General features: G+C 37.4%; 1 protein-coding gene across 3 annotated transcripts in view; it reads left to right on the top strand.

Moving 5' to 3' along the window:
• The first annotated feature begins 1435 nt into the window (after positions 1 to 1435).
• Positions 1436 to 16145, top strand: part of enox2 (ecto-NOX disulfide-thiol exchanger 2) — a 157247-nt gene continuing 142537 nt past the window's right edge. For all 3 annotated transcript variants that reach the window (XM_034883365.1, XM_034883364.1, XM_034883362.1), the window contains exons 1-2: positions 1436 to 1632; positions 14322 to 14412. The gene's annotated coding sequence lies outside the window, so the exon portion shown is untranslated. The remainder of the gene's footprint in view (positions 1633 to 14321; positions 14413 to 16145) is intronic.

The raw sequence follows: 16145 nt of genomic DNA, 5'->3' as shown, positions 1-16145 counted from the left end.
AAATTAAAACTGAACCATCACCTTATCGTGGTGGAGAGGTTTGTGTGTCCCTGTGAACCTGAGGGCTGGGTTGTTTGGAAAATTTGTGCTCCTGGTAGGGTCTCCCATGGCAAAGTGGTCTCAGGGGAGGGTCCAGACAAAGAATGGTTCAAAAATCCTATGATAAAACGATGAAGTGATTGAGGGACCCTGACCGGAGGAAGCCGGGGGCCCCCGTCTGAAGCCAGGCCCAGACGGCTGAGCGCCAGTGCGTTGGAGTTTACCCCGGTGGACGAGAAGGTCGCCTCCCTACTCCTGCGGGGGGAACTCTGACTGTTGTTTGTGCATATGCACCAAACAAGAGTTTGGAGTATTCGGCCTTCTTGGAGACCTTGAATGGAGTCCTGTATGGGGTTCTAGTAGGGGACTCCATAGTTCTGCTGGGGGACTTCAACGCACACGTGGGTGATGATGGAGATACTTTGAGAGGTGTGATTGGGAAGAACAGCCTCCCTGAACTAAACCAGATAAGCGGATGAAGATGGATGGATGGATGGATGAAAACTGAATTCATCCATCAAAGTCTTGGAGTTTAAGGGATGCTTTTCAATCTTCAAATGTGTGCATTTATAGCCCACAGCTTAACATTCATAACCACTCATATTTTGAATTAGTTTTGCTCTTGATAAATATCATCAGTCATTAAACCCTCAAAACTCACTGAGGACATGTTGCATTAATGACAGTAGCCTGAATGATTGTAATATTTTTTATTGCTCTTATGGTATTTTATTTAAGAAATACTTGTTTTGCTAAATGTGGATGTGTGATTATTCATCATCCTGAGCACTTTTATTTGTTCCATCTCTGCTAAGTACATATTGGAGCCCATTTCCCTACTCTTCCTTTTTCATTGCTGTAGTTGTATTGGTGTATAGTAAATTGTTTTTAATTTTACTGTTTCTGTCATTTTTTAATCATAATATAAAGTGCCTTTGAGTACCTTTCAAAGCGCTGTACAAATAAGAATGTATTATTATTACAGTAGTTCATCCAGTAAAAGAAAAAAAGAAGATGAAAACTTAGCCTTGTGATTAAAACAATGCTGTAAGTCATTATAGGAACACTTCTAAAAAAAACAATGACTTAGTATTGTATAATCAATAACTCAGAATATCAAAATAATAAACTTCTATCTCAAGATAATAAGAAACTTCATCAAATTATGCTACGTCATTATTTTGATAATAACTCATGATATAGGCTGATATACTAGTCATTATTATAGAAAGTTTCTCACTATGAAAATGACATATTATTATTTTTTTGATCACATTGGCGGAAATGTGCTTCCTTTAGTAGGCATACGAATTTTTTCCCATATTTTGACGAAACCCAAAACGAAACCGTTCTAAATATTTCGCCCATAGGGGGATGCGAAAAAAACGTCAACAAAGAACACGTGTCGGCATCACGCTTGCCGTACTTGGCTCCGCCATTGTTTGACAGCTCTCGTTGCTAACCAGAGGCTTTCCTGGAGACCTACTCAACAAGAACAAGAGAAAGAAACATCAAAGGGTCGTGTTGATTTTTAAGACGCCTTTCAGCGACACAGAGACCATGAAAGAGGACAGACGATAACGTTTCAGCCAGGTACCTTTCTACTTCCTCTTTGCTTTCCTCCGTCACTTCTCAGGCGCCAACTTCCGACAACACTAACGTCAGTTAGCGTTAGCTTCTCTCAAGTTTACAATGAGCTAAAAGTTGACGGCATATTACAAATATTTGCAACATCCAAAATGCTTTCATCTGAAGCGTTATGTTACCATGAAGTTGGTCTAACCAGCTGCCTTTCGTCCAAATAACGTTGCGTAAAGTTAAGTTAGCTGACTTAGCTTTCTGACTGCTGAGTTTACATAAGTGTATTCGAGCTGTGTGACAACATTTATGAGCGTCGTTTTGATCATCTACGGTGAAAATATATAACCCTGTTAAGCTAATTACTCTCTATCAACTTAGTTTATTCATGAATCAGCCATACATCTGGTTTTTATGGAAGTCCGTTTCCTTCCAATGTGATGGAAAGAAAGATCCTGTAAGTCACTATTAAGAGACAGTCTCAAAACATAGCTAATGACTTAGTACCTCAAATAATGAAACACTTGCTTAAAATAATGACTTAGTATCTTAAAATAAGGAGAAGCTTTCTCAAAATTAAGACTTAGTATCTCAGAATAATGAGCAACTTTCTCAAATAATGAGAAACTCTCAAATTAATCTAAAAATGAAAGTCCTTTACTCTTGTTGTTTCTCTTTGTACCATAGGGCGTATTAATACATTAGTTGATCAACCTTATTGAACATATTTGATCGTCAATTAATGATTTAACTCAACTTTATTCACGTGCCACTTGACTTGAATATAATAGAATATTGATTATTATTATTACTGAAGATCCAGTCAAATAATGTTTCAGCAAAGTGGTCAAGTAGTAAACTGTTTGCAGAAAATAGTTTGGGGTCAAATGATTGTGCGGTGCTGTTAGAAATTTGAGAATGCCAGGTTTGCTCTTTGCAGTAAGGACGTTTTATGAGCGCTTTGATATAGTGATATAGAAATGATAAGAATCACCATTGTGCTACTTATCTAAATGTTCAGACGACCATTCTTCGATGAGGGCAAGAAAGTGGTGAGCTCGCCTCTAAAAATATGGAGGATCATCACATGGATCAAGACATCTCTCCAATTACACCAATTTCCAGAAAGGATGAGGTGCATTTCTTTGGAGTAATTTGAAGGATTACTAAGTCATTAATGGTAACCTAATGCCAGTGATATATAAGGTGTCACACAGGTCTGAAGATCTAAGTCCAATAATGAGCTAAAAGCATGCCTTCACAGGTCTAATCCTAAATCTTGACTCCACATTTTCGATGAGAGGCGCTGTTGATAGCAAAGGTTAATCCTCCTTTTTTATTAAAAACTGAGGATGCCCTTTGTTCTGGCCCACTCTGAGTCCCTGTTGTCAGAAATCCAACCAGAATCTGGGCAGTAATAAAAATGACGTTGGAGGTGTTTTAATCAAACCAGCTTATTAGAAGAGAAGCAACTGCGTAGGCATATCTATCTGCTTCAGAGCTGTGGGCCGTTTTATACACAATGTTTATTTCAGTGTTTTGTAATTGTATGTATTTCTGTGATGCTGTGAAGACTTACTAACAGCAATGAGGTGATTTTATTAGATGACTGGGCAGTGGATGTATACTTAACTGATTTATTTATCAAATCAAAATGTGCAACCACACATGTACTTTTTAATCAGTGTTTAATCAGAAGACTTAATCCTTTGCCCCAATGTGAGGGAATGATTAGTTGATGAATGGATTTATCCATCAACCGAAAATTAATTGACTATTTAGATCATTCATTATCGAAGTCAATTTCCAAGTAAAAACTTGCCAAACATTTGTCGTAGAGTAACAACTAGTTTCACTATGGATTAATCTGCCAGTTATTTTAATAGTTAAAATAATCTTTAGTCAATAAAATGGTAAAAAATAGTAAAACCAATTAGTATTTACAATTTTTTAGAGGCCACGGTGAGGTCTGTAATTAGCTTGTTTTCCAAAACTAAAAGTGCAAAACCCTAAAATATTCAATATGTTGTCATATACAGAAAGAAAGACAGGCAAATGGTCACATTTGAGAGTCTGGAACCAGAAAATATCTAGTGTAAGTTACGCTTGAATGAAACAATGAATTAATTATCAAAATAATAGTCACTGATTCATTTTCCGTTGATCAAATAATGACTAATTATTGCAGCTCTAATTTTGCGTGAGGATTTGCTGCTTTCCTCTTGTTTTCTCGTATTCAGTTTACTGTGTGAAGACTTAGGCTCAGTAGTTTACCTGCCTCCTTCTACTTGACCCTGATTTATTTAAGCAGTGTTGAGGACTGCAGGACGAAGATGTAATAGGGGTGTCAATATTCTTCATGTCAGCAGGTTGTGCTTCATTAATCGGTCTGATTGATCCAGCATCCATGTGGTTCCGTGACCTTGCTTTGCACAAAGAAGAACTGCACCCATGCCAGTGTTACCTGATCTACTGCTTTACTTTGTTGATGCATTTGTGTTTGACTTATTGGAGGCACAGGACAGAGACATAGGGACACCACAGCTGTGAGTGCTGAGGGGATTCTACGTGTGTGTCAGAGTAGGAGGCGTATTGTGACATGTTATCATGTCATTGTGCATCGTTGCATTGTTTAAGTCTGATTAGCTGGGGAAAATGGTTGGCTAAGATATACTTAACAGGAGACGCTAAACAAATCAAATATTAAACAATCTGTCAAACCCACACAAGCCTTTTTAACCCATATCATATTCCTCACCTTAATCTTCTGTAACTTATAAACGTAATACAGACAGCCGTCCTTGGAGCTAATAATCCCATCAGCTTCTTTTTGTCATTGTCAACCTTCTCCGATTCATATTTAATGATATTCATATAATGATAGCATTCATATCGACTTACACCGTGACCCGAATGTAAAACGATTTTGTCTTGTTTAATTAATAATAAACCCAATTTTTTTTTTTATTTTAAATTGGGAAATATTTTGTATTGTACACAGTATGTTAGATCATGAATGGCTCTCTGAATTTTATTTGTTAGAGACCCATCAACAACCATGTAAAATGTTTTTTTTATTTTTTTATATGCTTTTGTCGTAAACTGATCTAACAATCATCATTTTATTAAACGTGCACATCTCTGCACTGCATTTTAGATCTGTCAGTTCAGTTAAATGTGGATGTTAGGTAAGGTGACCCTGGCTGCTTGGATGGAACAGCACTAAGCTTCAATAAAAAATGCAATAGACTTACATTTGAAGTCAAAAGCCTGCCCTGCATATAAATGTAGGGTTTGTTTTTCATTTCAGAATTAAGATAGCCTGGTTATAATATGATCTCAGTGTCAAAATAGATTCTGGCCAGTGCTTTGGGCTGTGCCTCAGTGTACGCAGGACATGAGGCACAGAAATCAGTTGTCTTATGTACGTGTTTTGTGGTTATGAGCTGCTGATTTCAGAATCAGTGACAGCTCTGTTTGTGAATTCGAAAACACATTAATAACCTGAGATGCTGAGTTAAGAATTAGGTTGGATTGGGTTGACATTGACCAATAAAAAGGGACCCAATATGTGCATTGGTGTGCATATTTACCAATCACATTCATTCATCTCATTCATATTGATGGAAAATATATGTATGTTTATATCCCTAAGGGCCGAGCAGTGGAGTTATTGATGGTATTTGTAAAATATCCCTTCCTCTACATGACCCATCTTTGTGGACACAAGGAGAAATATGTTGTTTCCTTCTGCAATCTTTATTCAGTTAATTAAAATTCATTACCATGACAGCACGCCCACTTAGCTTCCACCACCATATGGTCAATATTTTTATTACTTGAAATTCCTGGGAGTGGTGGGCAGCCTCTCTGTTTTCAGAGCCCACATATAAAAGATGTCATGTCCTTGATAATCAGTGTGCAATGTTAGAGTAGCTGAAAGCTTGTTTATGAATGCTAATGAGGTGTGCAGGATTACATGCAAATAGACTAGATCTGTAGAGCAATTTAATTAAAAACATGCAATTCTGCTATATAGCATAAAATGTGTTATTATAGCACAAGTCACTCATAAAATCATAGAGAGACATTTTGCTGGTGTGCCACAGTTGTAGAGTGCTGCTATTGTAACGACTACAATTGAACTTCAATATTTTGTTCATGCTGAAGGGGAGGCTGTCAAAATCTTGTCCAAACCTTCCTGCTACAGCAGTCCTAGACAACGCTCTGCTCTTCACACACACACACAATTCAAAAGACTGGAGGAAACCATTAATGGTCTGTGATAAAGGTTATGTGTACTTAATGTAGAAGTATTAAGCTGTCAAATATATTATCCAAATTGGATGGTTTTCTAGAGCTGAGTTGATTAATTCATTAGTTAACTGACAAACCTTTACGGTAATTGGCTTATTCATTTGAAGCAAAAATGACTATTCTCTATTTTTCAACTTCCCCATAGTGTGGATTCGCTGTGTGGATTTGCTACATTTTTTGCAGCAAAACAACAGATGTGACATGTAATTCTTACTTGCCATAAAGTTTCTGCCCATTGGTGGCAATTGTAAACAGTACCCAGGTAAGATGGCAGATGGTTTTCCCATTAGTTATGACGTCATGTCACATCTATTGTTTTATATCTATGCTGAATACAATACAAATAACAGTAGTTGCAGCCCTAGTTGTGGGCTAAAAACTATATCACGATATCCTATGGCTATAGAGTTATTGCCAAAAAGGACAGAGGCATTGTTGCAGTTTTAAATCTTTTGGTTTAACTTTAAAACAATGATCGTATCAGGTAACAACACCTAATAAATACCATGTATGCAAACCAGTTACTCAGTTGCATTAATTAGGCTGATGTCATGTCACATGCCTAAACTGTTTGCAGGATAAGTCATCAACATCATGTCAGCACCCACTAGGGCTGGGCAATATGTAGAAAATCAAATATCAAAATACTTTGACCAAATATCTTGGTATCGATATTGCAACGATATTGTAGTGTTGACTATTGGTACTTTTACAAAATATTTATACAATGAGATTTTTGATAAATAATCATCAGTAATGTGGCTGTAATGACTAAGTGGGCAAAGGGAAATTATAGAACAGTTACAGTCCGGTAAGTTCATAACATGACACCACTTTACTGTAGTGCAGCTTTTAAAGCCAGGAAAAGACACCACTTATGCCATAACACAATATTACCATATCCAAAATCTAAGACGATATCGACTCTCATATCACGATATTGATATACTGTCGATATATTGCCCAGCTCTAGCACCCACCGCTCTCAATCTCATGCACACAACTCTTGTTCCTTAGAAGCTTTTAGGCCCCTGTTTAAAGAAGATCTCCATATGTTGATGAAAAATGCCTCATTAAGAAGTAGGATGCCCTAGTATTTACTTCAGTAAACAAGCACCTGTGACATCGTCAGCCTAATTAATGCATCTGAATAATCATCTTGCACACCTGGTATTTGTGGCTGTTGTTTCCTGCACTAATTATTATCCAATTTTAAAGTTAAATCAAAAGATTAAAACTGCAAAAATGAAGCTTTCTTTTAGTGACTTTCCTCATAGATGTCTTTGATATCAGCTGATCTCAACCTGATGTCCTTCCATGTTATTTAAGTATTGCCTCAAGATGATTACTCCCACTAATCCCATCATTAACTTGAATGGAAACACTTGTCTATTACAGTCCACCACTGACCTTTTGCTTAGTAATATTAGTATGACGTTTCTTTCTTCAGTGTTATTTGTTTGTTTGTTTTAAATTTGAGGCTGTGTCCTTACTGTTTGTCGTGTCTTATGTAAAAGTGCCCCAGCTCTATTTTGCTTTCACCCGCTAAATCTGTCTGACTCGACTTTCCTGCCTGAGGCTGTCTTGCTAAACTTAGCTTAGTGGATGGCACTGACGGCACCATGTTGAGAACATTCCCCATGTTCTGAACCAAATTGTTTTTGTCCCACTTTGGTTGAGGAAAGGTGACATTTCTCATTATGAGATGTTTTATTGACCCTCAAGGGAATTTGGGAGTCCAATAAGTAGAGGCAGGCGGTGGGAGGGTGCCATCTGAGCAAATCAATAAGCCTGTGTGGATTTTGGGTCTGTGCACACAGTACCTAACCACCACAAAACAACAAAGTGAGCAATTAAAATAGTGTAAACAGTTAAAAGTGCTATTTCAAAGCTATGAATTAGTGCATGGGAAGTCTTTTTTTTTTCTTGCAAAAGTACATGTGTTGGTTTCAAACACTAAGTTATAAACCAAACTGAGATATTGACAAAAGTTCCGATTTCATGCTCTGTATCAACAGCCACCATCACGAATACCTGACAATAAATAAGATGATGTCTCATTTGCTTTTAACCAGTAATTCAATTAAATTCAATTGTAATGATAGGATTAATTCAGAACAAGAGTTATCTCAAGAAACTTTACAGATAGGTCTGGACCACACTCTATAAACACTCAACAATTCCGGTAATTCCTCCAAGAGTAAGCATTTAATGCTACAGTGGCGAGGAAAAACCTTGGACAGATCGAGGCTCTTGTTAGGTGGTGTCTGACGTTGCCGGTTGGGGTATTTATAGTCATAAATAAAGATAATTGAACCATGACCAGAAATAGTAGTTGTAGGGCACTGCAGGGTGTGACAGTATGGAGGCTTTACATTGTGTTAACTGTATTTCCTATTTATTAACTAGTAATTGAAATAAATTGGGACCTTTTACTCTTTTAGTATCATGTAATGCTGATTTCAACTGGATATTAATATTTGCTTACTTACTTTGCTCCTTAGCACAGTTAACCTTGATTTGATGTTTGATTGCTGGAAATTACATAAAAAAGACATACATGCGGCATAGCTTTCATTTAACTGATGAAAATAATATTAAATACAGTGTCAGAGTTCTAAGTGTTTTGTATAATATCAATAGAAATAGGGTGCTTAGTTGTATCTTAACTGTTGTGGCAGAAACGTTTGGAAAGTTCCGATGCAGGTTTCAGCCTACAGAAAGGTATTGTACACCTGCCAAGTGTCACTATTACGCCAAATGTTTTATTTTTATTTTTTTTACCCAATTTCAAGTCTCAGGATTGGGTTAACTTGGGTTAACTTCTGAAGATAAAGCATTTTTCCTGCTGTCAGTTGTCATTCCCAAAATAACATAATATACTAGTAAAGGACTGGTTAAAAGTAGAATATTAATTCCCTTTGTATGGCAATGAAAGGTTAGAAAGTCTCGTTTACTCGTTTAGTCTCGTTAGTGTACGTTTTCTTATTTACAGCTTCATGTGCACTGCAGGGTTAGAAATGAGGGCAAAGTTCATGTGCAGATCAAGACATTAGTAACTCAATTATAGTTCCCTCCATCGTAGAGGTATTTTGTTACCTCCTGTTTCACTTCACTCAAATGGCATTTGAAAATAAATATATTTCAAAAGCTTAAACATCACCTACTTTTATGGTTTAAAAATAAACTAGCTTAAATGACAGTATGAGAGCATTCGCTTTACGTTTCCCATGAGGCTTAATAAAAAAAAAAAATAGAGCACATACACTCCACGTACCACGTGGGATATGCTGTAGGTCTATGTAAAGTAGAAGATGAATGGGAATCTCAGAACACATATGATTGGCATTGGCATTGAAAGTGCACTGGTTATCCTTTCAGGGCATAGAGGTTCCATTTAGTCCTAACCACTCACCTGCAATACAAAGCCTATTTTGTCCTTAGGCTGACTGAATTGATGTTGAAATTGGTCCAACCACCTCAGTGCAATATCCTTTATCACTCCCTGTGGTCAGTCATTTAGGCTATTTAGCTTTCCGCTTTAGGGTAAATCCCCACATCAGATCTCAACGGACGTTGATCTTTTGTGAAGTCTCCGAAAGGTGTGAAATAAATAAATGTTATACCCCAGTACGCTGCAGTGACATTGACAAGAAGAGTTGTGGATGTGCTCTTATTTTAATCCAATGCAGGAAAAAACAACTTTGGAAATTCATGAGCTGAACAACATTGCAGGCTGTTTTTTCCACTTTGTTTTTCACTGATTACCTGATCACCTGAGGATGACCCTAGCTTTTGGACAGGGCAGTTACTTTTAAATAAATGCCATATTTTTTCATGAAGATGAAAGCCACACTTTTAATCAGGCGGTGCTGATGATTGTACCAAATCTTCAGTTGTCTTGATGAGCTGTGAGGACTTTGATTATAGCAAAAAGTGGTCACAACATCATTGCATACTTTACCCTTGGCTATCATTTCCTGTGTGAATGACATCTACATATTTCAAGCAAATGGGAACTGGAATCATAAACGGTGGATTTTTATGTCCTTTTAAGTCCTTGTGTCCCAGGTTTCTTAGGATTTGATTCATTGCCATCTGGCTGTCTTTCTGGTTTTATCTGAATGTGTTTTTATTTGTAGGATTACAGGAGTATACAAAGCAAATCTATTTATTTACCTGTTCTACATCCAGAAACAATATCTGTAGCAAGCATGCAGCTAGATATATGTGATTTCTCTCAACCACTCCTCCACTGAAGCACCGAAAACTTTGAATAATTGTACAGCTGTAACACAATCTTATCCTGGTAGATTTTGTAAGGATAGGCCCTTTCACTGTGACTTTTTGATGAAAGATAGCAACTGATTAGCTGCCATGACTCCAGCTCTAAAGCCAGGATACCATTTTGACAGCGCTCCATGTCTGAAGCAGCCAGACATCTGGATTAATGTGTGAAAGGATTTGAGTGGTTTTCCTCCCTCAGAGCACAGGAGTGCTGGAATCAGCAATGGATAGATTTTTTAGAAATGTTTATACTTTTGTTTCATTAGGTGACTCAGGAAAAGGTTTACTTGTCTAATGAGTTTGTGTATTTGCCCAATAAATGAATTTCTAGATTATCATAAATAATTTATATTTATTAAACAGGAGAATACTAAAACCTCAGGTTCATCGGAGTGTGAACTGTTCCCTTTTTAAAGTAATTTATATAAGTAAATGGTTTCAGTAAAAGCATGGGAGGGAAAATTTGGTACTTCATTATGTTAAAGGAGAGGAGTTGGCATGTCTGTATTCATCTTCCAATGCCGTTATTAGACCTACTGAAGGATTGCATTGATCTGCTTTTGCCTGGCATACTATACACAGAGGCTGGGTGCTGCTGGCTCTCATTTAAACAAAATGTTCATCGCTCCTTCAGCTTTTAAAAAAATAATCAAAACCTTTTCATCATTTTTCACTACTTGGAACTTATTGCTATCATGTCTTCTTTGTCAACTCTCTGAAAGTGACAGGCTTGGACATTGATCAGAAAAGCTTCTGCAAGACCAAAAAATACATGTACTGTACTGTACTCTTCATGCTTGTTTGTTTACAATAAGATCAGCTGTTGAAGGCATTGAGGAGAACTGTTTAGCAGTGTAGTGTTTTAAGGACTGTAAGGAATCTGTATTGCATTGAGAAAAGGACATCCTCTGTGAGTGGTAGCCCAAGAAATAAGAAATTCATAAGGCAAGTACAAAAATTAGCTGATTAATCAGGGTCTCTAATTTGCTGCGAAAAAACCACAAGTGTGTGGTTTTCTTTCTTGCTCTAACTGAAGAAAAATATGATGCAAAATTCACTCTGATTTTGAGGTTTCTTTCCTCTTGTGTAACCTATATTCTGTCTTAGCCTCCCCTCTGCCTTGTTGTGAACTGCCACGTGTGACGGTGGCCTCGGTTTACCTGGGAGGTGACTGACAGCTGTTAGAATTAGAATGAGGAGTGACACAGGCAATTAAAGGGCTAGATTCAGCCCGGGCTGACCTTCTGATCAATGCACTCCTATTTAGAGCTGGCGGGCTGGAGACCTGCACTCTTTTTCCAGACTAATAAAGACAGCACCAAAAGCAGCTTCTGGGCTGGACTGCCAATTCTTTTAACACCCCCATTGATTTTCATTACTGTTAATGGTTTCTTGCAAGTGTGAGCCGGATGTTGAGGAGGTTGTGGGTGGGTAGGGTGTAGTCAGAGATTTTGCTTTGGGAAGAGTCATCATATTATGACCCTGATCAGTGGAATGGCTCAGACAGTTTTTCAGTGTGTTGGAAGCAGGGAAATGTAAAATCCTAGAATGAATTTTGCAATAATTCTCATTAACTTGCTCTAGACCCCTACATATCTGTCCACAACTCTGATTTGTTCAGCAATTGAAATGGGTCGCTAGAGTCGCTACTGATTGGTTTGGGCAAACAAAACAAGAAAGCAGCTAACATGGACAAATTGTCAGGTTAAATTAATAAATTGAAACGAAATTGCAATTTGGTCTTATTGTTAGGCTGCATCTTTATCAACTGAGAGACAAAAATAACACCACACGCCTGGTTCTTCTATGCAAAACAAGCAAACCTATTTATCTCTTCATTTTTGTATTTGCCTCCGGAATTTCTCCTATTCAACTACAACTCCAGGGTATACATTCTAGAGCTGCAAAGATGAATCAATTTGTTTTTCAATTAATTAAATTAGTTGCCAAGTATTTTGATAATCGATTAATCACTTTGAGTAAGTCACTTAAAAAAAAAAAAAAAAATTCTCTGATTCCAGCTTATTGTGAACATTTGCTAGTTACTTCACACCTCTGTGACAGTAAAGTGAATATCTTTGAGTTCCATCCATCCATCTTCGACCGCTTATCCGGTATCGGGTCTTTGAGTTGAGTGGACAAAACAAGGCATTTGATGATGTCATCTTGGGCTTTGGAAAAAACTGATCAACATTTTTCACCATTTTCTGACATTTCATAGGCCAAATATTTACAAAAGAAAATTATCGACTGATTAATCGTCAGTTGCAGCATAGGTTGAATTCCTATTTAATCCTGTAATGATCCACTCCGTCCTGGGTCTATAGGGGTTTGTGGTGTTGTTTGTTGTTCTTGTTGTTCTCCATCTCTAATGCTGCAGTAAATAGCTCTACCTATTTTAGCCCTCAATAGAGCTGTATGTTATATTCATTCTATGGCTCTAATTAGTGAGCAGCCTGGATTGTAATGCATCTTCGGTTTATATGATTCTTATTTTGCTTTCTTAGGATATTAACCGTGACTATGTTTACATTTACATAATATTCAGGTTTTTGCCCTTATTCAGTAAAAAGACAATATTCAGATTAAGGGGTTTTCCTGGCTAATGAAAGTGAATATTCCCGTTTACATGCAGCCGTGAAAAATACGATTTTTCAGTTAACCAGCGGTAGCAGACTCATTGGACCGTGCAAACACAGCGTCTCTCTTTTGTTCCTTCAAAGTGCTTTTTGAAAACGTCGGCGTAGCGATGTGTGTGCAAATCCAAAAACCTATTGAAATCTAAGTCTTTGATGAAGTTTAAAAGTTGCTGGGTTTCTCCTGCTTATAAGGTCTGCAGCCTTGCAAATTGTTGGTTGGTTGGTTGGTTTCACTTAAACCATAGCAATGCACAGAGCTGACTGTAAACCGGTAAAATGCTGTAAACTGGGCGTAAACTGCGCTAGAAACCCTAATTGATACACATTCGGAATGCGCTGTATGCATGTCCAAAGATTGCCTCTAAAACCCCAATAATACCAGAATACCCTACATGTCTTATGTGGAAAATGCTATATTCAGAACATACAACCTGCATGTGCTTTTTACATGACCTGCATCAAATTTTATATATTTGCAATAATAGTGGAATATTGGTGTGCATGTAAAAACAATAGATCCCATGGATAAACACTGCATGGGATTGTGTAGGTGTTTGAAACACTGTCTTTGCAAAATGCAAAGACAGTGTTTTATGTCTGGGTATTGCTCTGAGCTTTGATGGTACAGGTATGGAAAAGTAATCACAGCAGTAATAACTTTCTTCCCCATCCCAATGCTGGCCAGCTAGGCAGCAAATTAGTACAATGCTACAAGATCCACAATACAAGGTATTTTATCTTCAATATGTAACATGTATTTGACAGGGAAAAAACTGTTTTGGTTTAATGACCCAACATTGGGTTGTTGGTCTAAAAAGGCCAGAACCAAATGTTTTGCCCGATCCCTCTGCGATAGAATCCCCCTCTGATACACAGCATTGGTCTCATGGAAATGAGTGAAGAAGTTTGAGCTTTTGCAGAAGTGCTGTTGTCAGTGTGAAAGATGCCTTAGGCTGCATTTTAGTGCCCTGGAGTTCTTGCAAGAGAACACTTTGAATTTGCTCAGTGAGTTACTCTGGCATCGAGTAATGCTGCGCATTAACTACACCCTTTTAGCCGAGCTGCACCCATCACATCGGTGTATCTGATAAAGGCGGGCTAACAGATGACGACAGTTTAATCTACCAGTCAGCTCCACTGGTAGCTAAGCGTATGGGGCTCTGGATTCTTTATCTTGTGTGTTATTGTGATTGGTCATAGTGTTATCCAATAACGTGCAGTGGGTTTTTCAAATGCACGCTGGGTGCCGCCCCTCGAGATGGGCCGCTTTTATTACTCAATGCCAGACCTTTAATCTTTCGGATTTGGGTCTGGATTTCCAGGCTAACACTTTAGCGTCCCAAAGTGAAATGTGCTATTTTAAAATTAACTTAATGGTGAGTAATTTAGTTCCAAAGCTGACTGAGAACTAACATATCTTTTTGGAGTGTGGGCTTCATTTTCTACATTTGTGTTCTGCAGGATCAAAGATGAAGTCAAACAACTGCAATGTCCTTTTTGCCAGAGGGAAGTGGCCTGGTAGAGAAGCTGTTCTATGATGTCAACAACACAGGTACAATCTCCATGGCATTCAAGATCCATTCTGTTCAAATCTGAGTATGACAGTGATCCACCGCTGCCTTATGCAATGTATTTTTCCTTTGACCCTTTAGGTTTTATCAGCATGTCTCTAAAGCAATGTTTTTGTTATTGATTACAAGGTTCAGTTTAAAATTCACCATGTAACAATTTTGCTTTTTTCGTATTTTTGTCAATTTATACTATTTCCCATTTTTATTTCCAAATATAACACTTCAGAAGTACAGTTTTAATTAACCTGAGAATTTCTGCAGGAAACAACGTAATCCTGCGTGGGTGAAATGCAGAGCTCCTGCTTGAAAAGATTTGGTGCCAATCATGTTTCCTACAGGTTTCATTTTACCAGTCAAATGGGAAAACTTCTGGTCAAATATTTTCTGTTTATTGCTCTTAAAACAAATGATAAGCAGGCTATTCGTAAGAATAATATCATCAGCTACTGGTAAAGAGGGAAAAATAATTAAAACAATGCACATAATTGTGCCAATCTAAATTAAAATAGGACTATTTTCCATTTGCTAGTCTAAGAAAAGGAAACAATAGAAAGTACAGTACAAACAATCTGGTTCATACCATTATCAAGTGCCGACTTTTAAACAAATATTGTAAATCAACGCTAGTCTTCTGCAGTCAATCAGAGCGAGAACGCAATGTAGTTTTTCCTTTATTGCATACACTTTAGTCTAAAGTAAATGAAAAATATGATTGTTCATTTTTTTAATAGAACAAAAGATATTAAAATCACTGTAGCCAATTTTATTCCCACCGGTCATTTTGTTCCAGTCCACGGTAATTACCGGACAAAAGAAACTCAGGTTAAACGATAAATTCAAATTATTTCAGTCCTTTTCGTTCATCTTAAGTGTCAATCTGCTATGACAGTTTGTTGCACTTGTACTTGGAATCTGCCTTCAGATTCAGCAGCAGATAAGAGAAGTGGTATCTCCTCTAATTGCCTGGTGCCTAAGAACTACTAACGCCTGGAGAAGTTGGCTGCATGCCAAATAGTTTTCCCCAACTAAATAATGTGTCACAAATTAAAGCCATGTTCATTTGAATATACCGCAGTGTACTTTTTTCTGTCCATGGCATAATTATCAAGCCTCTGTTTTAATTCAGGAATTAAAGGCATATTACCATCATATCTCTTAAAATTATAACCTAATTTGGGAGGAAAAATGACCATTTCAGTTAAATTTTTATTGAACAGGCCGTACTGTGTTATTGTGTAGTCCTAGTTTTCGAAATACAGTTTTCTCCCAACTATACAGTGCAATTATTTCTAGTATAGTTCAGTCTGTCTTTACTACATCTTCATAGTTTTTATGTTGCCATATGTAAAGCAATTTCAATCCTAAACTTACATGTTAGCTGGTTGCTGATTAAGTCCTCATTCTAATTTTACACATGCCAAATGTCCATGTGATACTCAGTAGACAGTATTATGTCCTAGTTTAATAGCCAATGTGGAAGCAAATAGGTCAACGCTCCCATTTTTAACTGGTCACAGAAGAATCTCTGCCACTGCAGCTTTAAAAAAGGTGAAAGACTGGATTAGAGCAAGGACTTCTCTTTCTTCTTTTCAACTCTTCATGCTGTTAGTTGAGAGTTTTGTGTCACAGCAAGAATCCTTTGTCACTCCAAGATATTGTTCAGTTTCTGGTCATCCTGTGTCTAAAAACACCCACTAGAGCCGCCTGTAAGATG

The sequence above is a fragment of the Etheostoma cragini genome, chromosome 10 (assembly GCF_013103735.1).
Source record: "Etheostoma cragini isolate CJK2018 chromosome 10, CSU_Ecrag_1.0, whole genome shotgun sequence".
Taxonomy (NCBI): Eukaryota; Metazoa; Chordata; class Actinopteri; order Perciformes; family Percidae; genus Etheostoma; species Etheostoma cragini.
This window is presented reverse-complemented; position numbering and strand designations above follow the sequence as displayed.